The sequence below is a fragment of the Passer domesticus genome, chromosome 31 (genome assembly GCF_036417665.1).
Source record: "Passer domesticus isolate bPasDom1 chromosome 31, bPasDom1.hap1, whole genome shotgun sequence".
Taxonomy (NCBI): domain Eukaryota; kingdom Metazoa; phylum Chordata; class Aves; order Passeriformes; family Passeridae; genus Passer; species Passer domesticus.
This window is the reverse complement of record NC_087504.1, coordinates 1,028,892-1,054,627: the sequence shown is the minus strand read 5'-3', so window position 1 is coordinate 1,054,627 and position 25,736 is coordinate 1,028,892. Positions and strand designations below refer to the sequence as shown.

General features: G+C 53.7%; 1 long non-coding RNA gene across 1 annotated transcript; it reads right to left on the bottom strand.

Annotated features, from left to right (window-relative positions):
- Positions 1–21,738: 21,738 nt before the first annotated feature.
- LOC135287748 (uncharacterized) lies at positions 21,739–23,738 on the bottom strand. Its single transcript, XR_010351293.1, has 4 exons — positions 23,190–23,738; positions 22,792–22,941; positions 22,458–22,573; positions 21,739–21,841 (listed from the first exon to the last, which is right to left on the bottom strand). It is a non-coding gene; the product is annotated as an uncharacterized LOC135287748 (long non-coding RNA).
- Positions 23,739–25,736: the final 1,998 nt, after the last annotated feature.

Sequence of the window (25,736 nt, the reverse complement as noted above, 5' to 3'; positions counted from 1 at the left end):
GCTGCTCCTTCCCGTCTCCCCCAGGGCCCTTGCAGAGCCCCAGCCATGCTGTTTGCCCCCAGCCTGCCCACGGCCAGCCTGGGGCTGCTCACCCTGGGGCTTTTCTGTGCTGAGCATTGGCCTGGCCGTGTTCTTGAGAGAGCCTGGGCAAGGAGCCTGGAGCCCCCAGGGCCTGGCCTGAGGCGTCAGCGCTGCCCCAGCAGTGCCCATGGCCTGTCCCTGCTGCAGCCCCGGCACTGCCACCCCCAGGACTGTGCCCGGCCCCGAGAGCACTCAGGCCCTGCAGCAACACCAGGGCCACCAGGGCAGCGGGGCAGGGCCACGGCAGCAGCACTGGCAACACCAAGTGCTGCTGCTGCTGCTGCTGGGCACAGCTGCTGTGCCAGCACTGATCTGCCCCAGCTCTGCACACCGACCTTGCTGCTGCAGCTCCAGAGAAGGCAAGAATAGAGGGATCTCTGCTGAAAACTTTGCTGGGAGATCCTTTAGTTCCTTTAAAGCCACTGAGAGTGAAGCCCTGCATTGACACGATCTGTGGCGATAGGGACGGTGGAGAGAAACAAAATGAGTAATGGCTCATAGAATGGCATTTCACTGTGGACAATATTAATAAAATTTTTTAAACTAAAAAAAACCACAATGAAAACAACAAGAAGAAGCATCAAAAATGACATTTATTAGAAGTGATTTGCAAACACTGGCCAGCAGATTAATGTTCCTGAAAACATCCAGTCATCAGTCTCCTCACTGCAGCCTTGAGCTCCTGGTTCCTCAGGCTGTAGATGAGGGGGTTCAGGGCTGGAGGCACCACCGAGTACAGAACTGACAGGGACAGATCCACGGATGGGGAGGACATGGGTGGGGGCTTCAGATGAGCAACCATGCCAGTGCTGATAAAGAGGGAGACCACAGCCAGGTGAGGGAGGCAGGTGGAAAAGGCTTTGTGCCGTCCCTGCTCAGAGGGGATCCTCAGCACGGCCCTGAAGATCTGCACATAGGAGAAAACAATGAACACAGAACAACCAAATAGCAAACAGGCACTGATTGTAATAAGCCCCAGTTCCCTGAAATAAGATTTGGAGCAGGAGAGCTTGAGGATCTGGGGGATTTCACAGAAGAACTGGCCCAGGGCATTGCCATGGAACAGGGGCAGGGAAAATGTATTGGCCGTGTGCAGCAGTGAATAGAGAAAGGCACTGGCCCAGGCAGCTGCTGCCATGTGGGCACAAGCTCTGCTGCCCAGGAGGGTCCCGTAGTGCAGGGGTTTGCAGATGGACACAGAGCGGTCGTAGCACATGATGGTCAGGAGGGAAAGCTCTGAGCCAAGGAAGAAGACATTCAGAAAAACCTGTGCAGCACATCCTGTGTAGGAGATGGTCGTGGTATCCCAGAGGGAATTGTGCATGGCTTCGGGGACAGTGGTGCAGATGGAGCCCAGGTCGCTGAGGGCCAGGTTGAGCAGGAAGAAGAACATGGGCGTGTGCAGGTGGTGGCCAAAGGCTACGGTGCTGATGATGAGGCCGTTGCCCAGGAGGGCAGCCAGGGAGATGCCCAGCAAGAGGCAGAAGTGCAGGAGCTGCAGCTGCCGTGTGTCTGCCAATGCCAGCAGGAGGAAGTGGCTGATGGAGCTGCTGTTGGACATTTCCTAGGGCTGGGCTTTGGGTACCTGTTGATGGAGAAAGGACAGTGACAAGTCAGGAGGGGCTGCTTTGTGCCAAACCTGGGCCATTCCCTGCAGTCTGACCCACAGGGACTCACCCACCCTTGCTCCTGCTCTGGGAAAACCTTCACCCAGGTCCCTGCCTGAGCTCTAGTTGTGCTGGCTGAGTATGCCAGGAGCAGCCAGGCCTGTGCATGGGGGCTCTCAAGGAGCCATCCCTACCCTGCTGCCCATGATTTTTGGCCATGTGTCTGAGGGACAAGGCTGGATATTCAGGATTTGGCAATGGAATCATCCCTAATGCAGAAAGGCTTGGTAGCATCTGCATTCCCATGTCTAAAGGATGGCAGGAGTTGGTTTTCGCAATTGTTTTCCTACCCACGCATCATTCCTGGTTTTCTGAGGTCAGAAATCCCCAGAATTGCTGCTGCACTTAGGGTTTGCCACTGAGAGATTGGAGAGACAAAGGATTCCCTGTGGCTCAGGGAAGGTGAGGGGCTGGACGGGCTTGTTCCCAGCTGCCCTGGCTTTGCAGCTTTGGCTGCAATCAGAGCACAGTCACACTCCTGGGTCACCCTGGGATAAACCAGACCCTACCCAGAGCAGAGGGATCCCTGAATGTTTCACCCTCTCTGAAGGTCTCCGGGCAAGGTCTCAGCACTCCCTTGTGCCAAGGACACTCACAGCTTCCTTGGCAAACCCAGCAGCATTTCCTCAGCGGTGGCAGCTCTGCCCTTCCCTGTGGGACATTCAGGGAACTGCCAGAGGCTCTGGCACAGATTTGCACCCAGGAGGGCAGCTCAGAGCTTGGAAGGGCACAGCAAGGAGATCCCTGGCTGTGCCCATGATGGGATCTCAGGGAGGGGGCTCAGCTCATTCCCCTTTCCCATGGACTGCTTTGCCCACAGCCCCACAGGTCCCAGGGAAGCTTGACACCCCATTCCCATGGACACCCCTGCCTGGCAGGAATGCCAAGGGCAGTGCCGGACTCAGCTGCTGCAAATGCCAGAGCCTCCCTGAGGGCAGCAGATAACAGTGACAATATCAGGGCAGTGCAGAAACAAGAGAAGATGCTGTGGTGCTGTGCCTGAGAGGGCAGGGCAGAGACAGCCAGGCACTCAGGACAGTGTTCCTGTGCCCAGCTGTGCCTGGCACCTCCCACACACCAACAGTGCCCTCCTGCCCCAGCACTGCTCTCTTCAGCCCCTCTCCCTGCCTGAGCATCTCCCTGGGCCTGGACATTCCCTCCTGAGAGGAGCCTTGTCCCTGCCAGCGCTCACAGAGCCCATCCCACCCTGTGTGTCCTGGCCCAGCCCTACAGAAACCTGCCTGTGTGCAGGGCCCTGGCTGGGGCAGGCTCTGTGTGCAGGTGGGCAAGGGCAGCTCAGGAGAGCCCTGCTGGGCCCTGCAGAGGTGATGCTGCTGCTGTCCAGGGCTGAGGAGTGGCTGAGGGCCCTTTGGGAGGCTTCCAGCAGAGAGACTGACCACCCAAAGTTACAGTTCTGAAGTCTCTGTAAAGGATCAAACATTCCTTTGGTGATCCTGTGTGTCCCTTTCAACTCAGAATGTTCTGACAATTCCTGTTCTGCTTCTCTCATCCCCCTGTTGTCTATATTCAAAAGGGGAAAAAATAATAAAAAAAAGGCAAAAACCCCTTGCAGCCATGTTAGAACTGTAAAGTAAAAACCAGACCTTTATTGGAAGCTTCCAGGTGTCCTGGTGGGGATGGGGCACACCCAGACCCTGATTTCAACAATTTATTAAGGTGGATTAATTAGGATATTTAACAGGAACATCCAATAGCAGATTCAGTTGCCCCAGTTATACACCCCTGGCTCAAACCATTGGAGTAGGTCCAAGAGCTTCTTTGCCTTCACTTTTTGTTGTGACTGCTCACATTGTGGTCAAAACCAAAAATGTTGTTCTTGTAGGTTCCGCTTCTTGATAATAAGACTATTTGATAATAAGACTGATAATAAGATAGTATTTCAGGAATGTATTTAGACAGTGATCTTCTTGTTCTCAAAACTAAGACAAAGGTTAGAAAACATACTAGAGTTAATTAAGGATTATAGTTACGGAAGTATACAATAGCAGCTTAATAGACTTAATTAAGAGTTTAACAGAATAAAGTAAGGATTATGGTTTTATTACTATATAATATAATTTCACAGAGCTCCAAATATATGAAAAATGTAGAAAAGGCAAAAATCTTTTTTATTGACCCAAACTTTCCCATTCTACAAGCAGGAAATTGAAAACACTCTCAGGAAAGCTCCTGATCTTCCCAGCAATGTGAGGCTTACTTTTTTTGGGAAGTGTCCTCCGGAGCTGTGCCCAGGCTGGTGTGGAGCTGGGAGCAGCCCTGCCCCACCCAGCCCCTCTCAGCAGCAGCACCTGCCCTGCTCAGGGTGGCTCCTTCCCCCCACAGCTTCTCCCCAGTGCTGGGAGCAGCTCCCCGGGCCGGCTGAGAGCTGTCCCTGGCAGGCAGCAGAGTCCCTACCCCAGCACAGCGCCCTGGGCTGCAGCAGCCTGCTCTGCAGGACAGCCCTGGGCACCCCTGGCTGCTCTGCACAAGAGACAATCAGAGAATGTACTCAAAAGGGTCTGCAGGCATTGGGATGTTCCAGCTTTAGGAGATGGCTCCAGGAGCTGCAGCTGCATTGTCCTGCAGCCAGAGGTTCCTGTGCCAAGGGCTGGCAGTGATTCTGCCCCAGGCACTTCTCAGCGCCTTCCCAGCCCTGACTGATTGAAGCTCTCTGTGCCTCTGGGCTGTGCCTGAGCTGGCTGCAGGCAGTGCCCCAGTCCTGATGGCAGAAGAGCTGCTCATCAAGAGAAATGTGCTTTTGAAGCTCTTCTTGCTTACCAGGAGCTGCCTCTGTGCCAGGAGCCCAGCCCAGTTCTGCAGCACAGACACAGCACCAGGACTTGAATGACCCTCTGGGGCTTTGTGCTCAGGCTCTGAACATCAGTCCCTGAGAGGCAGCTGAAGAAACCTCTGCAGAACTCCAAATCAGAATCCAACTCCAAAGTTTCTTGGACTTTTAATGGGTCCCACTGAGGGACACGACTGAGAAAGTGTGCCCAGGCCCCAGGCAGAGCAGAGAACTGGAGGCAGTGATGACAGGTGGGGACAAAGAGAAGCCAAGTCTGGTGGCCTGGGGCACAGCAGGGTCTGTGCCAGCAAGGGCTGGGAGGACACACCTTGTCCTGAGGCCCTGGGGCCTCCTGGCACAGCCCCAGCCAGGCTGGGCACTGTCAGCCCCTTGTCCTGCCCTCAGCATCCCCCCCTAGCCCACATCCCAGTGGCCTCAAGGATCTGCTGGAAGGAGTCCCTGGGGAGCCTTGCTCAGCAATAGCCCTGGGGGCTCCTGAATGCTCCCAGGGAATGCAGATTTTTCAAAGGACTTTGGGTTTGGCTTTTGCCTTGGAGTCTCTGAGAGGTTTGTGCAATCATGGCCTCCAATGATCTGCTGTAATTAGTCCCTGGAGAGGCTTTGTCAGTAGCAACACTCAGTAGGGCTCATTAATGCTTCAAGGTACTTCAGTTATTTGAAGGTACTTGGTGTTTCCCTTTTGATACAGACTCTGGGAGAGGTTTGTGCAATCATGGCCCCAGTTATCTGCTTTAATGAGTCCCTTGAGAGCTTTGTACTGACACTCAGTGGGGCTCATTAATACTTTGAGATACTCAAGATTTTTAAAGTACTTTGGATTTTCCTTTCCACACTGAGTCTCTGAGAGGTTTTTGTGCCATCCTGTTCCCCTGTTCTCTCCTCCAAGGAGTCCATGAGAAGCCTGTGTTGGGGATGGACCTTAGTGGGACCGATTAATTTTTTGAGACACTTTGAATTTTTCCTCTAACTTTGAGTCCTGGAAAGGTTTTTGAAATCTCCTCTCAGGCCCTAAAGTTCCAGGGCTCAGCTCCAAATGCACCATGGTGCTTATTAGTATCAAAGAAGTCCTGACAAACCATGGCTCTGCCTTCATTTCCGTCTGCTCTCTTGCAGTTCATCATGAAGTTTTCTGTAGTGGTTTTGGTTTGCCAATTTGAGATTTCTTGGCCAACGCATCAATTAGTCTGGGAGAAAGCAAAGGGGGTGACAGGCTCTTTGCAGGTGAGGGTCTCCTCCATGTGCTGCTGCTCGCTGGGCTGATACAGCTGCTGGTGCCCTCCCCTGTAGATGTACCAGGAGCCTGTCTGGAAAAATAACACTGCCAGTGCCAGTGCCAGCCACCCATCCCTGCCATGGCCCTGCCCACAGGGCGTCCTGCCTACCAAACTGCTCCGGTCAGGTGATGTCAGACACCATCAAAATACATTCAAACTATGCATTTTACACATTCTTTCCAAATCGTGGCCATGCAGTCCACATGCTGGAGGCAGACTGCTCTTGGCAGAATGGGGGAAGCCCCAGCAGCTGCTCTCCCCATGGCTGGATGGCCATGGCAGCAGAGCCAAGTCTCTCACCGTGCCCACTGCTGTTGGGTCCCAGTGATTTGGACATGTTCTCACTGAACTCAGGCTTCTGCTACAGCAGTATTGTGCCTTCACACATTTGATAATAAAGAGTTGGAATGGCAAGGACTCCTTACAAGAGCTACCAAATAAAAGGGGAGGGAGGGGGTGAGTGAGTTAGAATAGTTTGCTCCTTTTTAATACAAGCATACCTGGATTGAAGCAGGGACACTGGGCTAATCGTACTGGGGACCGGTTTGTAAGCCTTGTCTCTAGCAATTCCCACCAGTCTGCAAGCATTTTTTAGTAGAAAGCAGTATATAAGATTTTACCACACATCCATGAGCAAGTCGGAGCCAGAACTCCAAGTACAAGACAAATACTCCCAAATCGGCCACCCATGGGGAAAGGAAGAAGAAATGCAGGTGAAACAAGTGCCACTGCAACTGAATTGCTTGCGTTCATCCCATGGTCCAACTTTTGTGGACAAAAGCTCTTCAATTCAAACACACAGCTTAAGAGCAAGGATTTCAAATGTTTTGAGAGCATTTAAAGCCTAATTCCTATTACTTTCAAGGAAAGGTAGATGCTAAATTCCTTAAAAACTCAAATATGAGTCTAATTGGGACTGCATCCTCCAAATCAGGAATGGAGGTTTAGAATTGCAGAACTGTTTCCATTGGAAAAAACCTTTAAGATCATAGAGTCCTCCCAATAACCTGTGACCACTAACACAGCCAAGGCAACCACAAAAGCATATCCCAGGAAATGTTGGGAGATGGAACATCTTTCTTGTCTCCTTTGCCTCCCCAGGAGCCCCTTGGCAGGAGAAATGCCCACATGGGCTTTATCTGACTCCTTTCCAACCAGTCTTTCCCTCACTCCCAGGTCTCATTTGCTCTGCAGGCTTCACTAGCTCGCTCAACCCAGAGGAGCTCTCAGAGGAGAAAATGCTGCCTGGCGTGGGGCTGTCTGATCCCTGTCCCATCTTGATTCCATCTGCCCCCTTCCCTCTCCCATCAAAGAGACCGAAGGATCCCCCACAACCCCACGGTACTGCAGCAGATCCCGGGCACGTTCCCTCCTCCGCTCCTTGGTGGCCCTGGGGAGGCTCCAGAGCCCTCCCTGTGTGCGGGACAGCTGCTGCAGCACCGCTGCGCCTGCGGGCCAGCAGCGCCCAAGGAGCAGCTGCGCAAGTTCAGAGTCTGAAACAGAATCCTCAGTGCACACAAATGACAACTGGCATTTCAGGGGCTGGCAGGAAAAACTAAATCCATCTGCTCGTTGCCCCTGCTAGCCATGGCCACGGTGATGCAACTGGAAGAATTGCCCCTGCCCAGGAAGCTCTCAGGTAGAAGAGAGGAGCAAAAGCCACGCATTTCTGAGCTGCTAGCTCCCAGTGCCTCAGGTTTTCCTTCCAATTTCTAAAGGGTTTGGACTATTTTTACTGTTTCAACCCTTGTTATGTGCTCCTGTGAACAAGTAAGCACTACAAAGCCTCTCCCTCAAAGCCTTGAGGGACTGCCAAAGCAGAACTTGTTCATGCTCTTTTCTCCTGGTGATTTTATAATCCCATACAGACTCTGACAGCAAACCCGTGCTAGAGGAAAGATTGACCTTGGAATCATAGGGTACTTTCTGGGTGGGTGTTTTAATCTGCTTTTCCAGGGCCTTGGGCTGAGCAGGGTGAGGATCTGGGGGATTTCACAGAAGAACTGGCACAGGACATTGCCATGACACAGGGGCGGGGAAAATGTATTGGCCGTTTGCAGCAGAGAATAGAGAAAGGCACTGGCCCAGGCAGCTGCTGCCATGTGGGCACAAGCTCTGCTGCCCAGGAGGGTCCCGTAGTGCAGGGGTTTGCAGATGGACACATAGCGGTCGTAGCACATGATGGTCAGGAGGAAATACTCTGCTGACAGGAAGAAATACAAAAAAAAGAGCTGAGAAGCACATCCTTTGTAGGAGATGGTGCGGGTGTCCCAGAGGGAATTGTGCATGGCTTTGGGCACAGTGGTGCAGACGGAGCCCAGGTCGCTGAGGGCCAGGTTGATCAGGAAGAAGAACATGGGCGTGTGCAGGTGGTGGCCGCAGGCTACGGCGCTGATGATGAGGCCATTGCCCAGGAGGGCAGCCAGGGAGATGCCCAGCAAGAGGCAGAAGTGCAGGAGCTGCAGCTGCCGCGTGTCTGCCAATGCCAGCAGGAGGAAGTGGCTGATGGAGCTGTTGTTGGACATTTTTTGGGGCTGCACATGGGGACCTGTTCATGGAGAAAGGACAGTGAAGATTTAGAGGAGATACCTGGAACCAAAATCAAAGGCATTTCCCAGACACCCTCCTCGGTAACACACAGACACACCATTTCGTGTTCAAGAATTCTGCTGGTTTTTTTGCTAAGATCCCCTGTATCTTTGCTGCTGTTCTTGGATATCAGAAACCCTCAGCATTTCTGCTGCCCTCAGGTGGAGCAGAGCAAGTTCTGTTAGGTTAAGTGATGAGTGAAGAGTAAGGGGAGATGGTCTCTCCTTCTGACCTATTGAGATTTTCTCTGGGCTTTAGCCTTTCTCAGGTGGAGGGTGATCACCTTCCCATGCTTCCCCTAAAATGTCACCAGGTACTGCTGAGAGGAGATGGATCCACCCCAGCCCAGCTCCGTATCTGTAGCCAAGGACTCACGATGCTCGTTTCATGAACCCAGCAGCATTTTCAGTGTCAGAACACCTCTGCATTTCCTCATTAAACTTATAACTCAGAGATGCTCTAGGACAGTTTTGCACCCTGGGTTGAAGCTCCCAGCTTGGACTGCAATCTCAGGGAGACTTCCAAGTGTCTTTATGCTGGCACTGGATGAAGGGAGATGCAGCTCCTTGCCTGGCTGCACTGACAGCATTGCCCAGAGCCGGGCACTGGGCACAGCGTCACCCTGAGCCAGCTGTGCCCCCTCCCAGAGCCCCCAGGGCCGGGCAGCTGTTCCCAGCCCTGTGCTCTGCAGAGGGAACTGGGCCCGGGGCTGCAGAGCTGCCCCATGGCTCTGCTGCAGCTCTGCCTGCACAGGAGGGGCTTCACGCCTTGGAGCCCCAGCCCTGAGGGCAGAGGCTTGGCTGGGGGACAGGAGGGAGGGGGCTTGTTCAGAGGGAGGGGCTGCACTGCAGGGGATCCTGAGGGCATCTCTAAACTCTCCCTGCCACAGCATTGCTGGGTTTTGTTTCCTCCCATTGCCTCATCATCTCTGCTTCCTGGAGATTTTCCTCCTGCCGGTGTTTCCCTGTGCCTGATCTCTCCCTGTCAGCAACCACAGACCCCAAATCTCTGTGCACTCTCCCTGGCCCTACAGAACCCTGCCTGTTTGCAGGGCACTGGCTGGGGTCAGGTTCTGTTTGCAGCTTGGAGAAAGGACAGCTCAGACTGAGCCTGATGGCTCGAGCAAAGGTGATGCTGGTGCTGTCCATGGGCAGAGTGGCTGAAAGCACATTAGGGATCTCCCGTGAACCTAGTGATCACTAAAAGAAACAGTTCAGATGTCTCAGACAATTTTCAAACTTCATAATTAATAATTCATAATCATCCTATATTGTTCATTCTCCCTCCCTGCCATTATCCAGTAGTAGGAAACTGAATACAAAGTCTTACGAAAATTTCTGCTTTTTTACAAAAACCCTTATTTTGGAAATATTCCATGACTGATCAGAAGATCTCAGCATGTCAGAGTTTCATGAGCATTTCACCTCCCCTGCACCAAAAATACTCAGAGTTGTACTCACAGAGTCTGTAGGCACTGGGATGTTCCAGCTTTAGGAGATCACTCCAGGAGCTGCAGCTGCATTGTCCTGCAGCCAGAGGTTCCTGTGCCAAGGGCTGGCAGTGATTCTGCCCCAGGCACTTCTCAGCGCCTTCCCAGCCCTGACTGATTGAAGCTCTCTGTGCCTCTGGGCTGTGCCTGGGTGGCTGCAGGCAGTGCCCCAGCCCTGCTGGGCTGGCAGAAGAGCTGCTCATCAAGAGAGATGTGCTTTTGAAGCTCTTCTTGGTTACCAGGAGCTGCCTCTGTGCCAGGAGCCCAGCCCAGCTCAGCAGCACAGACACAGCACAAGGACTTTAATGACCCTCTGGGGTTTTGTGCTGAGGCCCTGAACATCAGTCCCTCAGAGGCAGCTGAAGAAACCTCTCCAGAACTCCAAGTCAGAATCCAATTCCAAAGTTTCTTGGACTTTTAATGGGTCCCACTGAGGGACACGACTGAGAAAGTGTCCCCAGGCCCCAGGCAGAGCAGAGAACTGGAGGCCGTGATGACAGGTGGGGACAAAGAGAAGCCAAGTCTTGGTGCCCTGGGGCACAGCAGGGTCTGTGCCACCAAGGGCTGGGAGGACACACCTTGTCCTGAGGCCCTGGGGCCTCCTGGCACAGCCCCAGCCAGGCTGGGCACTGTCAGCCCCTTGTCCTGCCCTCAGCATCCCCCCCTAGCCCACATCCCAGTGGCCTTAGGGATCTGCTGGAAGGAATCCCTGGGGAGCCTTGCTCAGCAATGGCCCTGGGGGCTCCTGAATGCTCCCAGGGAATGCAGGTTTTTCCAAGGACTTTGGGTTTTGCTTTTGCCTTGGAGTCTCTGAGAGCTTTGTGCAATCATGGCCTCCAATAATCTGCTTTAAGGAGTCCCTTGAGAGCTTTGTACTGACATTCAGAGGGGCTCATTAATGCTTTGAGACACTCAAGGTGTTTAATGTCCTTTGCATTCTCCTTTCCACACTGAGTCTCTAAGAGGCTTTTGTGCTATGCTGGCCACCAATTCTCTCCTCCAACTAGTCCATGAGGAGCCTGTGTTGGAGAGGGACCTCAGTGGGACCCATTAATGTCTTGAGACACTTTGGGTGTTTCCTCTGACTTGGACTCCTGGAAAGATTTGTGCAATGTCCTCTTAGGCCATGAAGTTCCAGGGCTCAGCTCCAAATGCACCACAGGGCTCATTAGGATCAAGCAAGTCCTGCCAAACCATGGCTCTGCCTTGATTTCCCTCCGCTCTAGTGCAGTTCATTAGGAGGGTTTCCTTTTTCAGTTATGGAGAAATATTTCAAAGAGCTTCTAGGAAGTATGTATTCCTATTTTAAAGGGTGTCTTTTATTGCTGTTCTTATTACACAAGAGATGATTGCAGCATTCAGTGACTGATATTGATCCAGCAGGGACTCTCCTAAGGAGCTCTGGCCTGCTCAGAGAAGCTGTGCCTTGAGCTCTGACCCAGTGTGGACAACCTTGCTCCACATTCCCCAAGCCCATTTTGTCTCTCCTCACTCAACGGGGACCTGCTTTGCTCAGAGAACTGGCTGTACACAGCCAAAGAGGGTACAGTTTCTTTTATATTTTGAAGCAATCTAAAACTCCTGAGTTTTCCCATTGAAAACAGACATCCTCCTCAAGTGTGTGCCAAGCCCAAGCTGCCACCAAGGAGGTTCCCTTTCCCTAAGGCAGAACCCTGGAAGGAATGTTTTAGACACACAGGAAGTTCTGCAATAAACACAAATCCAGAGTTTGCTCAGGGCAGAATTAGACCAACTCCTGACTGACAGACCAGCTTTGAACTCCTTGCAGCTGAAAGCTCTGAGTTGGGAGGTGTGGGAGAGACCCAAGAGTGAGGGAAGGGAAATGCAGAGCACCCAGCAAGTGCTTCTGTGCAGACAGGCTGTGGGGAAGGGCACTGCAGAGCTGCCCTGGGCCAGCTGGGAGGGTGGATCATCATCCCAGTCTGCACTGGGCCATTACAAGACACTGTTGGATGGACACTGCACCGACCCCAGCGCGCCAGCCCATTGCTCAGGGCTGCTGTCACTGCCCAGAGCCAGAGGGGATCCCTTGCTGGGGGCTTGTGCCATGGCCACCTGCCCTGTGCCGCGCTGGCCGCTCAGGCACCAGGAACCAGCAGCAAAGGGCACTGCCAGGGCCAAAGGCCAGGCCAGCCAGACAGAAAGGGGCAGTGCTGGCACTGTTTCCATGGCAGCCCTCACTGGGGGTGACACCTGGGTCACCTGTCCTGGCAGCTGCCATGGAAAGCCCTGGCAGGGACTGAGGGCATAGACACTGGCACTGAGACACTGCTGGGCCGGGTGCTGAGCACAGGGCTGAGCACGCAGAGATGGTTTTGTTCTTGCTGAGCTGCAACAGAGCCAAGGCCTGTCCTGCCCCTCCTCCAGCCACGCTGGGCAGGGGCTGGGGCTGGGGGGGAGCTTGGCAGGGGACACAGCCAGGACAGGTGACCCCAACTGACCCTGGGGATACCCCAGACCACAGGACATCATGCTCAGTGTATGAAATGCAGGGAACAAGGAGGAAGGGGGGAATGTTGGAGTGAGGGGTTTTGCCTTCCCAGGTAACTCTTAGGCAAGAGGGGGCCCAGTTTCACTGGTGGGCAGCATCAGTACCAAAGACACAGACACCAACTTACGGAATTGTGTAATTTATATAATTCACAGCTGCAAAGAATTACAAAAGGATAATCTCAGCAAAGAACATAATCATTAGCAAAGAATTACAAAAGAAGCTCAGCAATCCATCCAGTCATTACTAACAAAGATTGCCTGCAGTGATTAAAGAAAGATCCATCACCAGCTACCCTCAGACTTTACCATCACCCAGATCCACACTTCAGCTGGGGCAGACAAGGACTGCAGAGCCACTCCCAGACACTGGGAATTCCTGCAGGTGCCTCCACCTTTGCAGGCAAGGAGCCTCCAAGCCTGCTGTGAGAGAACACAGTTTTTACACTCTCAAACAAACAAGCTGACATCACTGCTAGGGTGGGAACATCTGGTTTCATTCTCCTGTTTGGTTTCTCCCAAAGCCTGGCCAGGGCTCAAGGAGGAATCAAGGGAGTTGACTTTGATCCTTCACCCCCAAACATGGGGCCTTGTCTGGTTTCTAAATACAGAAAGAGAAATCCATGTTTTATCAAGGAACACATCCACTGATCATGTTGTTAATAATGCTTTGTTAGTGAGTGGATACAAATATAACATTTATTTGGAAGGTCCATCTAGAGATGAACTTTGCCTCTGGGCCTGTTCAGGCCTTGATCCCAGCCTGTTCAGGCCTTGCTACTTGGATGGGTCCTGAGACCTACAATGAAGTACAACCTTCATAACCATTCTTTCAATAGCACAGTTTAGATTTACATATTAGGCATAAAGACATCTCCCCTTGTGCTTCAATTAAGTGCTGTTAAATTTCATTACTCAGAGCTATTCACATTCCTTTTCAAACATGCCTAAAGAGTTGCTGTTCTTCTCTCTTATTTATCAAATGTCTCTCTTTTCTTGAGACTGTCTCTTTTAAGACAAGTCTCAATATTCCACTTCCCAGCACAAAGTGTCACGACAACTGGAACATGGAATGTTAGAGTGCACACCAAGTGCACACACTGCAATGATGACAGACACTGCCACAAATGCATTTCACAGTAGCCTCCAATTTGGGAGCCCTGAAGCTAATCCCACCAAGAAGAATTTTCTTCTTTCTGCCACTCTTCTCCTGCTCTTTCTGTCAAGGTGATTGCTGACTGTTGGCCTTCAAACCCATCCCTGACAGCAGTGCAACATTCCTGTCCCATGACAGCCCAGGCTCCTCCTTGGCCAGCAAGCAGATAATCCAAGGCCATGCGGTTCTGCAGAGTCCCCATTTGTGTTTGTTGGAGCCCATAGGATGTGCTTATTGGACATTTTAACAGCATCATTTGCTACTTTTTCTAATAATCCATCCAGTCAACTCCACAGGAGGGGCAGCACACATGGGGCACAGGATGAACCAGAATCTTTTGCTTTCTGAAACCCAAGGCACTCCTTGGGGGAAAATGTTCTCTGGGCCCCAACTCTTCCTTGTGGTTGTTGCTGAAGGACCCTAAATGGTGGCCCTGCAGCCAGGAGTGGGGTAACACTGACACTGACCAGCTCCAGCAGCCCAAGTTCTACTGACATTGGGAGTGATGGTGAAGCACAGAAATCCTCTCACACTGTGGCCTCTGTAACTAGAACAGGCTTGGGTTTCTCCTGAAGGGAAATCTTAGTGAATCCTGTCAAACGGATCATTGTATTCCTGTGTTTTCTTGAACTGTCTCTTCACTGACAGTTACGAGTCAGAGCCCACGGACTGAGTTCTGGCCACCCCACAGGGTGGGCCCTCCAAGGGAACCCCATTCCTCCCAACTTCAGCTGAGAACAAACCCAGCAATTAGTGACATGGAGTACTTTGGCTACCCTGATCTTGAAATTTTCAGAACTAATCATTAAATTTTGATGACTAATCCCTTGGTGAAACACTGGAGGTGTTTGTGGCAAGCAAAGATTCTGGCTGACTATCAAGGTACAACTTACAGACATCAATAGTACTTTCGTGACACCGTTCTTAATTTTTTCTCAATCTCATTTGAGTAAGGAACAATAATTGTGTTGTCCATGGAGATGGAGCTTTTTCAATTCCAGAACAATGCCTCCAAAGTCCTTTGCTGTTCAGCTTCACCATGTTGTCTGTGGCTAACAAGGCTTGGTGGGGCCCTTTCCCCTTTGGGTGGAAGGGGGCTGGGTCCCAGTCCCTGAGGGCACCAAAGCTCCTGGATGGAATTTGTGTGCAAGTCCCTCAGTGCCACAGCAGCCTTCACAGGGAGCCCTGTGGATCAGAGCATTTTCCAAAGGGCCATTGGGGCAAACAAGGAGATTTGATCTGGCAGGATGTGTAAAACAGTATCCTGTAATATCTACTTGTTCTCACGGAGAATACTTGGTTGCAGGGACACATTCCCATTGTTCCTGCCCAGGTTTCAGGATTCAATATTGTCTTTCCTAGGAGCTGCTCCTTCAGCTGCCTGAGGAGGGCCTTTTGGCCTCCGGGCCCACACTCTGGCTCCATTGTTAGGACTGCTGGATCCAAACCCTTTATCTCCACAAATGGTAATGACTGGAGGTGGATCTCCATTTTTCACAATTGTGCTTAAAATTGCAATATCAATAATTGTGCTACCCTGTCATGGGGTTGAATAATCCAATCTTATTGACAATTGTTTAACAGAATTACAGTAATTTCTCCTTTATATTCAGCATCAATGCCTCCTTTCCTCCTGCCATGACATGAACATGAGCAAGACCAAGCTCCAAGCGAGCAGTTACCAAACCAAAGTGTCCTGGAGGAATTGGAATTCCTCTCTCAGTATTGATAGCTTTCATTTGCTTTGGATTTATCCTAATTAATTCCAGTGCATGAAGGTCCAGCCCTGCAGCCTCTGGGCTGGCCCTGCCAGGGGCCATCACACCCACAACAATTTCCCAGGCAGTCCAAGCCTCACTGCCCATGGTTGTAGTTGCAAATTGGGTGCAGCTGTGCACAGCCAAGGGTTTCCATTTCCCCAGTGGGCCACTGTTAAGGGTATGGAGCACATCTGGGAGATGGGTACTCCATGGGGACAGGTTCCCATCTCCTCATTTTTTGAACTGCTCTTTTAACAACCCCTTCACCTGTTCAACAAATCCTGCAGCTTGAGGATAGTCTGGTTCATGAAAAACCCTGCAGGCTTAATCATGGTATTTTTCACAGTAACAGACAAAGCACTCTTCATCACAGTATCAGCCAACCCTGTAAAAATAGACAATTTCATCCCCTCCTCCTTTTTTCATTGTATACAATCTCACAAAGTTTACCTCTGACATTAGGGTTCTGGCCAATCCTTTTCAGTAGAGTGTTTAATGTTACATCCCTGAGCAGCCAAAGCTACCAAATTAGTATTGCCAGCACTATTTCACATTATTACTATTTTATACGTAGATATAGATATTGATATAGAAATATAGATATAGCTAGATAGGTATAAACATACATATAAAAATATATATATCAATATATATATTAAGGCCTTATTATACTATAAATATGTACATAGTTATTTATGATATTAATATTTCACTTGCACAAATGCATCGAAGCTCAAGATTAAAACCTTCTTCTGTTGCTCCATGTGGGAGCATTCCAACAAGAATTGTTCCTTCTGAAGGTGCTGTTTCCAATGTACTGTTAACAAATTCATCTTTGTCTGCCCAAACCCACAAATTATTTTCCTTTTCCGTATGCAATTTTTGGATGCATTTTAAGACATCCAGGGGTTCAGCTTCTTTTAACCAACTGCCCCACTGCTCACACAGTGCTGCGACCTCAGCCCACTCCAGAGCCAGCCAACTCCAGGGAAGGGCTTCCCATCTGGGAATTTCTGATGCCACTGATTCCTCACATTTACATTTAACAAGTGACATTTTGCTGTGATCTGGCCAGACTCTGCCAGTTTTGTTTTACCAGTGGGCAGGGTCAGCACCAAAGACACAGACTGCAACTGAAGGAATCAGTGTCATTTACTGCAGCTCAAAGCAGCAAAGAATCACAAAAGGAGCAGCTCAGCAATGCACCCAACCATCAGCACCAAAGATTGCCTGCAGTGATTAAGAAAGATTCAGCACCAGTTCCCCTCAGCCTTTACCATCCCCCAAATCCACACAGCAGCTGGGGAAGCTGTCCCAGCCAAGGGCTGCAGAGCCACTCCTGGACACTGGGAATTCCTGCAGCTGCCTCCAGCCACAGGTGAGGCTCCAACCTCGCTGTGAGAGGGCCCAGCTCTGACAGTGCTGAATGAACAAACTGACAGCACTTCTAGTGCGGGAACATCTGGTTTCATTTTCCTCTTGGGTTCCTCCCAAAGCCTGGCCAGGGCTCAAGGAGGAACCAAGGGAGCTGACTTTGATCCTCCAGCCCCAAACAAGGCCAGATGTCAGATTTCATGGCCCTGTCTGGCTTGCAAATACAAAAAGATCAATACATGTGTCACTAAGGTGTGGCTACATCCATCACAATGCTAATGACCATGCATACTTAATCAGTGAGTAGATACAAAGATAACCTTTGGTTGGAAGGTTCATCCAGAAGTCACCTTTGGCTCAGGGCCTGCTGCTCAGGCCTCACTCAGGGCTGTTGTCCAGGCCTTGACACTTCAGGGACTTGGTTTAGTGCTGGGCTTGGCACTGCTGGGTGAACAGCTGGACTGGATGAGCTCAGAGGTCTTTTCCAACAGAAAGGATGCTGTGATTCCAGGATTCTATCTGCTGAATTCAGTTAGGTCCAGGTTAGCAGCACTCATTTGCTCAGAAAATCTCATGCTCAGCTCCTGTGGCCTGAGGCTTCAGCTCCTTCAGCTCCTGGTGCTAAGCTGCTCATGCTGAACGAGACAACTTGGAGAGAAGAACACAGTCCATCCAATTCCTTCTGGGACACGGGGAGGGAAGGCTGTGGAAACAGGAGCATGGTTTGCTGTGGCCTCGTCTTTGCCCTTCACACCTTTCAGCACTTTGAACCAGCCAGGAGCTTTCTCCAAGAGTGCAATGCAGCAGCTGTTTCTGTCCCAGGTCTGGCTCTCTCCAGTCTCTGACCTTGCCAAGTTTTGTCCCTCTTGCTGTGCCCTTTCTTCCCCCAGGGCTCAGTGGCTGCTGCCCAGGACTGTGGGACTGGCTCAGATCCAGTGGTCAAGACCCTCCTTGCTGTGGTGTTGGAGCTGCCTGCTCACAGCAGCTTTTTCCATCTGGAATCCCCCCATGGACAGGGAGTCCCCAGCTCAGTTCCTTGCACAACCTCCAGGAGTCCAGGGCTGCCATCTCAAGTCCCTGCTGGCACTGGGGGCTCCCAGGTGCCTCAGGCTGCTGTGACACCGCTGCACACAGGAGGGAAGAGGGGCAGGGGCTGTGCTGAAAGTCAGCTCCATGTGCTGCTGCTGCTGTGGGGTCATTTGTCCAGCCCTGCCCCAGAGTCAGGGATCAGATCCAGGCCCTGCTGCTGCTCCCTTGGGATCAGCCCCAGTTTGGGTGTTGCTGTCAGGGTCAGCAGGAGCGGTGGCTGGAGCAGCAGGTGCTGACAGTGCCCCAAGCCCTGGGGCTGGAGGGGTCCCTGGGCTGGGCTGGGAGGGAGCTGCCCCTTGTTCTCCCTCTGCCCCAGGCAGAGCTGGGCTGGGCACAAGTGGGGCAGCACAGCCAACAGGGAGCCTGCGAGTCTCTTCCAGCCCTGGCTGCTCAGAGTTTGGGCCTTGGAGCCTCAGGTGGCCAAAGGCAGCTGCTCCTGGTGCCTCTGGGTGTGACCGTGTTCAGCAGTGCTGCTCCATCAGTCTGTGCCCAGCAGTGGGGAAAAGCCTCAGCCCTGCAGGGCCAGGAGCTGCCGGGTTCTGCCTGAGCAGCTCAGCCAGCAGGAAGGGAGCTGCTCCATATGGGAACCAGGAGCAAAGGGCTGCAGCACCTCGTGCTGGGGCAGAGCCCAAATTCTGAGAGGGAATAACAGAGTTATTCATGTGCATTGGTGTGTCAGCACTGCAGGTGCTGTGCCTGCAAACACAAGGTTCGAGATCTGCAAAAGAATTCTGCAGCTCTTGACTAGATCAGGATGTCAGCAGTGCTGAACTCCAGCTCAGTCCAAATGAAACACTTCACACCTCTGCTCATATCTGCTAGATAATTTTCTTCAGGGTATCCATAGAAAAGGAAACAGAGGAGGAGCCTACATTTTCATTGTTTATCAGAAATATTTCTCATTTTGCTGTACATTCCTTTTGTAGGAGTTCTCTGAGTTCTCTGTTAAAAACACTGGACAAAAAAGGAAAGAAAAAAATATGAAAGATAAAACCAAAAAAACAAATGTGTAGTGAAAATCTTTGGGAACTTTGCATTAAGAGGCAACTGATCTTTTCAAGAAGAGAAATCAGTTACTCTGTAAATGTTCTGATGGCATGGATTCATCTTACTGACCTCAGCATCCCTTTTTAAAACATTCAGGGTTTTGTTTGCAATATTATGTTATTTTAAATTGTGATTGAATCAATAGGAAATTGAAAGATCTATTATGCATTTATGCATTACTGTGTCTTGAGTGTAAAAATATTGCAGTTTGAAATTTGGATTTAAAGTGTTGCAAATGAAAGTTATAAATCCCAATAGATTGTGTGACAGCAGCTTTTCCTAGAGGATGTACAGCACTCCAAGGACTTAATCAGTGGTGTTGGGGGTACTTGGACCTTTGTCCTGTGCCACTCTGAGAATGTCACAGAATGCAACTTCACCTGCCACCAGCCCAGATCACCCTCTGCCACCAAAGCTCCTTGGACCTTGTGTCCCCCAGGCAGGAACAAAGTGTTTGTGCTGCTCCCCCTTTTGCACAAACCCACAGAGAGCTGGCATTTTTCCAAGTCTCATGTCTGCATTGGGCCAAATTCCTAGAGAAGCAGCAGCCCATCCCAATGAATATGGCGAGTTATGTGGATGGTTGTGAGCTCCACTTCCTGCCTAGAAATCCTGAAACTGTTCTGAATGCTGCTCCTTCAGCTCTGGGATACCTTCTCACACAGAGTAGGGAAAAAATCCCCTGGCCACCAGTTAAATGGTGAGTTATGCAAAAGTTACTGCACTGTGGGAAACCCCTATCCATCCATATCCTATTAATATATCCATACCTGGGGGTGTGCCTGGTTTTGTCTTGTGTACAAAGGAAGGAGTGTGCAAGCAACATGACTGACACTTTCACTGTCCATGTTCATGCCATACCCATGGGTACAGAGACATTATGGAAACCCTGGCACACACAGAGCCTTCATTCCATGGATACAGAGACATCCAAGAGCCCCTGGAACACACAGAGCCTTCTGCCCATGGATACAGAGACATCCAAGAGCCCCTGGCACACACAGACCCTTCAGTCCATGGATGCACAGACATCCAAGAGTCTCTGGCACACACAGAGCCTTCTGTCCATGGATGCACAGACATCCAAGAGCCCCTGGCACACACAGACCCTTCTGTCCATGGATACAGAGACATCCAAGAGCCCCTGGCACACACAGACCCTTCAGTCCATGGATGCACAGACATCCAAGAGCCCCTGGCACACACAGAGCCTTCTGTCCTGGGGTACAGAGACATCCAAGAGCCGTTGGCACACACAGACCCTTCTGTCCATGGATACAGAGACATCCAAGAGCCCCTGGCACACACAGACCCTTCTGTCCATGGATACAGAGACATCCAAGAGCCCCTGGCACACACAGACCCTTCTGTCCCTGGATACAGAGACATCCAAGAGCCCCTGGCACACACAGACCCTTCTGTCCCGGAGGATGGAGCGTGGTGGGTGGGGGCGGTTGGTGGGCAGCGAGTCCCGGACAGCAGGCCAGACCTGGCTCCAGCCCTGCCAGGCCCTGCCAAGGCTCAGTGCCAGCTCCTCTGGAATGGGAAAGCCCTTCAGCTTTGTCCCTGTCCAGAGGGGCAGTGCTGGCCTGGCAGCACAGGTTGTTTTCCCCTCAGGCTGCAGGAGATGAGAACACAACACTTGCCAGCACTGAGTGCGAGGCACAGCTGCGGGTGCTCCCCATGAACCTCAGCTCTGGGAGCACTGTCTGCCCCAAGCTCCAGGGGCTGCAGTGGGAGCCCGGCTGGGCTCTGCCCTGGGGCCATCCTGCAGGGACAGCTGGAAACAGGGAGCATTCAGCTGCCACAAACAGCCAAGCCAGGGCTGCAGGGCAGCTGCTCCAGCCTGGACTGCACTGCTGTGTGCTGTGCTCTGGGGCTGGGGCTCCCCACACAGGGGACTGGACTGGTGTGCCAGAGAAGACAGAGAAGCTTCAGCTTCAGCCTCACTGAGGTGGCTGCGTGGGCTGGGAAGAGTGGGGAGGCTCAAGGGGATTCACAGAGCTCATCCTGCTGCAAGGATGAAAAAAAGGGAGTGGGAACTCAGCAGTGAGGAGAGCTGAGGGCTGCAGAGTGGCTCTGAATGACACTAAAATCCCACTGGACCTCTGAGACATTGCTGCTCCTCAGCCAGTGACAGCACGAGTCCCTAAACCTGGGGCTCGGCCTTCCTTGTGGTCAGGGGCAACACGGAAGGCCAGCAAGTAAAGGAGACTGCGATGGGCTGGGAATTCACTGGGGGAAAAAAGGGAGCAGTTGAGAAGTAAAAGGCAGGTGGGGGAGAGAACTGTTCAGAGAAGGGCTGAGCTACATCTTGAGCAAGCTGAAAAATGTCATTTGGAGTCATCCCAGATTGATTTGATTTCAGAAGGTATTGAACAATTTTAATTTTTGGGAGGTGTCATGTTTTCCATTGGAGGTGTCCACGCTGCAAACTTGAGCTGCGTTGTCAAAATGCTCAAGCAAGTCTGTGCTGCAGGTGACACCATTTCTTCTTTGGCTGATTCCAGCCCGGTGCTGAGCTCCAGCAGAGCCCTGCCAGAGCCCAGAGCAGCCTCAGCATCCGCAGAGCCCAGCTGCAAGGAGAGAAAGCAGAAACTGCCCGTCAGCTGAGGGCTCCTGTCCCCTAGTCCCAGCTGCCCGCAGTGCCCAGGCCGTGCGGGCCAGGCTCAGAGCTGTGCCCAGAGCTGCCCATCAGTGCTGCCTTTGGGAGCAGGGCAGGAGGGCAGGACATGTGCCCAGCCTGCAGCCAGCCATGGCACATCCAGCCCTCAGCAGCTGCCCAGAGCAGGATGCTCCTGTGCTCGCTGCCATCTCCCAAAAGCTCTGATCCCACCCTGCCAAGCAGACGGGCACCCACCTCACGCCATCCACGGCTGGAAGAAAAGCTGGTCCCAAACGATGTCCTCAGCCTGCTCCAAGGGCACGGCCCATCCACGCTGCAGCTGGTCCCAAGCACTTCCCAATCCAGACTGGACCACCTAGAATGCTTCCTCTAGAAAAAAACAAACAAATTGTTGAAAAGAGGTTAGAGACAAAAAGGGAAAAGAAGAAGAAAGGTCAAAACTCTTAGCTCTGTCAGGACCTTGAGGAAGGCCCAACCCCTACATGCTAGGGAAAAATCCAGCCATGGGTGAGGGAGGTCCACACTTTCTCTCTTTCCCTCTGCACTGGCCCCCAAAATAACCATGATCCCAAAGCAAACAAGGGCAGTGGAGCAGCCCAAGGCCTTCCTTGCCTGCACAGCAAAGCAGCCCCTGCACAGGTTCTGGAGTCCCACCTCTGCTCCCACCACGGGGGTTTGTGTCGGGCTGGCTGCCCCAGCCCCAGCCCCAGCCCGGGGCACGGTGGGTGCTGGGGGCTGTTGGCAGGGCCAGGAGCCCACTCCCATTTCGTACCCACTCCAGCCCATCCCACCAGCCCTGCCAAAAAAGCAGCTGGGCAGCTGACTGAAGATTTAGTTCCATCTGCCCCAGCAAAGGGGCAACCTTTGCTTCCCAGCCAGGCTGGGCAATACCCAAATCTGGGAGCATTTCCCCACGTGTGGACTCATCTGCAAACTCCCTGTGGAGTTTGGCTTTGAAGAAGGTGCCACAATCATAGTGCATCACCTTCAACTGCTGGTGGCCAGGTTGAGGAAGAGGTTGTCATCATCATGTCATCCTCGCCGTCTCCTGCAGCAGCAGCCCCATCTGGTACAGCTTCTCCAGGGGCTCCTTCTCTTTCCCTGGGGTGAGACCAGGCTGTCAGGGCTCTGCCCAGGGCCCCAGCTGTCAGGGAACCAGGACAAGCAAAACCTGCTTGGATGGCAGCCACCAGGGCTGGGCAGAGCAGCTCAGCTCCAGCACAAGGGCTGCGTGTTCCCATCCCATGACCCTGGTGCAGTGACACAGGCTGGGTTCCTTTGCTTCTCATTGCCAAGGCATGTGTGCAGCTGTAACTTACCAGGGCCCTGGATCAAAGTGTGCCTGTGGCTCTCTCCCTTCTTCTAGGGCAGAGGAATATCCTGCATCCAAGGATGACTGAACACCTCTTCTAATGAGGGTCTGGCCAAGGGGTGCATAGATAAACACCACCTGATCAGATTTTGGCACTCTGGGGAGAGAAACCAGAAACTGCCCGTCAGCTGGAGAAGGCTCCTGTTGGTTTTGCCCCACTATTCCCATGCCCAGGCCATGCTGGATGCACTCAGAGCTGGGCCTGAACTTTCCCATCAATTCTTGGTTTTGGGGGAGAGCAGGACATGTGCCACCTCCTCAGCAGCTGCCAGAGCGGGATGCTCCCGAGCCTGCTGCTGTCTCCCAGCACTGGTATTGCACCCATGCCCAGAGAAGAGGATCCACCTGGAGAGAGCCATTGTGGCAGCGAGAGCTGGCCCCAGCTGAAGTTCCAGCCCCTCCTGAAAGGCATCTTCCCACAGACCATCTCGTGCAGCAGGATGCCCAGGGACCAGATGGTAGCTGGCTCGCCATGGTACCAGCCAAAGTGGGTCCATTCCGGGGGGCTGTATGATGGTGTTCCTGTGGAATACAGATGGAGTTCATCAGGGGGATGCTGCTGCTCCCAGAGCCTGGCCCCAGCATCCCTGGGCGGGCGAGGGCTGCATCAGTGGCACACAGGGTGACCACTGTCCTCTCACCAGCATCTGGGACTGGTGTACAAACTTGGGATTGCAAAAGAAGCCACTGGTGTGGGAAAGGGACAGTGGAAGCCCTGGCTAGGCCTGACCATGACATGCAAAGGAAATACCCACTGCGTGCTGGGGTAAAACCATGCCCTCATTCTCCCTGCCTGCATTGCCCCAAACATATTATAAAGCCAAGACAAACAGGGCAAGTGGAGCAGTCCAAGCCCTTCCTCTTGCCTGCACACAAACTGGCTGGGACACAGGTTCCAACCTCCCTCTCTGCTACCCCCACCCACGGCTGTTTTTGTCAGGCTGGCTGCCCCAGCCCAGCCCCAGTCCTGGGCACAGTGGTGGGCAAAGGCTGCCAGCAGGGCTGGAAGATGGCTCCCCACCCACCCCTGCTCTAAAGCAACTCAGCTACAGATTCAGTCCCCTGAGTGGCAGCAAAAGGGAGAATCCCCGCTGCCACAGCCAGCTTGGGCTGAGAGATGTTGGGCCATGAGATGCCAGGAGCGGGAGCACAGCCCTGTGTAGGCTCACCTGCAAAGTGAGTGTAGGCTGTGTCTTGCAGGTAGGTGCCACAGCCAAAGTCAATCAGCTTAGCCTGCCCGGTGGCCAGGTCAACCAGGATGTTCGCTGGTTTGATGTCGCGGTGCAGGACCCCGCAGCTGGTGCAGTGCCGCACGGCCTCCAGCACCTGGCGGAACAGCGGCCGCGCCACCTCCTCGCGCAGGAACCCCCGTGCCCGAATGAAATGCAGGAGGTCCTGAGACTGCTCTGGCCGCTCCAGCACCATCACAATGTCGCTGGGGAGCTCAAGCCACTCCAGCAGCTGTACGACACCGGGGAAGCCAGTGGACACCTTGTCCTGCAGCACAACCTCCAGGGGAGCACTGGTGCCGTCGGGCTGCGGGAGGAGCACGATGCCGTCAGTGGTGCCGATGCCAGGCCAGGGCTGGGCAACCCCTCAGCCAGCCCGGGATGCTCTGCGCCCTGCACTGGCCCCACGCCCGCTCCCCCTCGGGACGTCCTGGCGGCTTCCACCATGCCGGGGCTCAGCTCATCCCCGCTCGGCACGGCCCGGCTTCTCCCGCTGTCCCGGCTCACTCACCAGCTCGCTCCAGTGCCGGATGCGGTTCCGTGGCACCCTTTTGATGGCGACCTGCAAGCCAAGGGGAGCAGCGGGCTCAGCTCAACGCCCGCCCTGCCAAGCCCCATCCTCCTCCTCCTCCTCCTCCGCCCGCCGCCGGCCCCGCCGCTCACGGGGGCGCCGTCCGAGAGCCGCGTCGCCGACCAGACGCTGCCGAATCCTCCGCGCCCCAGCAGGGAACCCAGGCGGTAGCGCTCCTGCAGGGCCTCCTGCGCCTTCCCTGCGGGCGGGACGCGGCTGTCAGCGCTCGGCCCGGGGCCAGCAACGGCCCCCGAGCGCCCCTCACCCGCCCCGGCCCGGCCATCCCCCGGCGTTCGGTTTTTGGAACGCGGCACGGGAGGCTCGGGGCCGGCGGCTGCGCTGCCGAGCGGCGGAGCTCGGGCCGGGCGAGCCGCAGCGGAGGCGGCGGGAGAGGCAACGCCGCCTGTGTCCTCCGCGGGCCCCGGGAGGAGCCGGGGCCGGGCTCGGGGTCGGGGTCGGGCTCGGGGCCGAGGCCGGGGCCGGGCCAGGCGGAGCCAAAAGCCGGCGATGCCGCCCCAGCCCCAGGCATTGACGCCCGCCCAGCAGCGCCAGCGCCAGCACGGCCAGAGCCGGGCTGAGGCCAGGCGGCGGCGGGACGGCCGGGGGCGGGCACGGGGCAGCCCCGCCCGGGGCCGGGGGCGGGCCGGGGGCATGGCCCAGCCCGGCACGGGGAGAGGGAGGCGGGGAGAGGAGAGGGACGGCGGGAAAGGGAGAGCGGGAGAGGTACGGGGCAGCGGGAGAGGGAGAGGAGAAGAGACTCTAAAGTTTCTTCTGTCGCTGCTGCTGCTGGTGCTGCCGCCGCCGCCGCCGCTGCCGCCGCCGCCGCTGCTGCTGCTGCTGCTGCTGCCGCTGCTGCCGCTGCTGCAACTGAAGCTCCGGGACCGTTTGTCCCCGTGTCCGTTTGTCCGTTGCCCGCTCGCCCCCGCCCCGAGCCCCACGTTCCCCGAGGGCAGCCCCTGAGCCTCTGCAAACACGGGAACTTTGCCGAGTTCAGCCAAGAGCCAGAGTCTGGACTCCTGCACAGTGGCTCAGGAATCCCCTCGGTCACTGCTGTGCATTGTCCCTGCTGGGGGTCAAACACTCTCAGAGCGC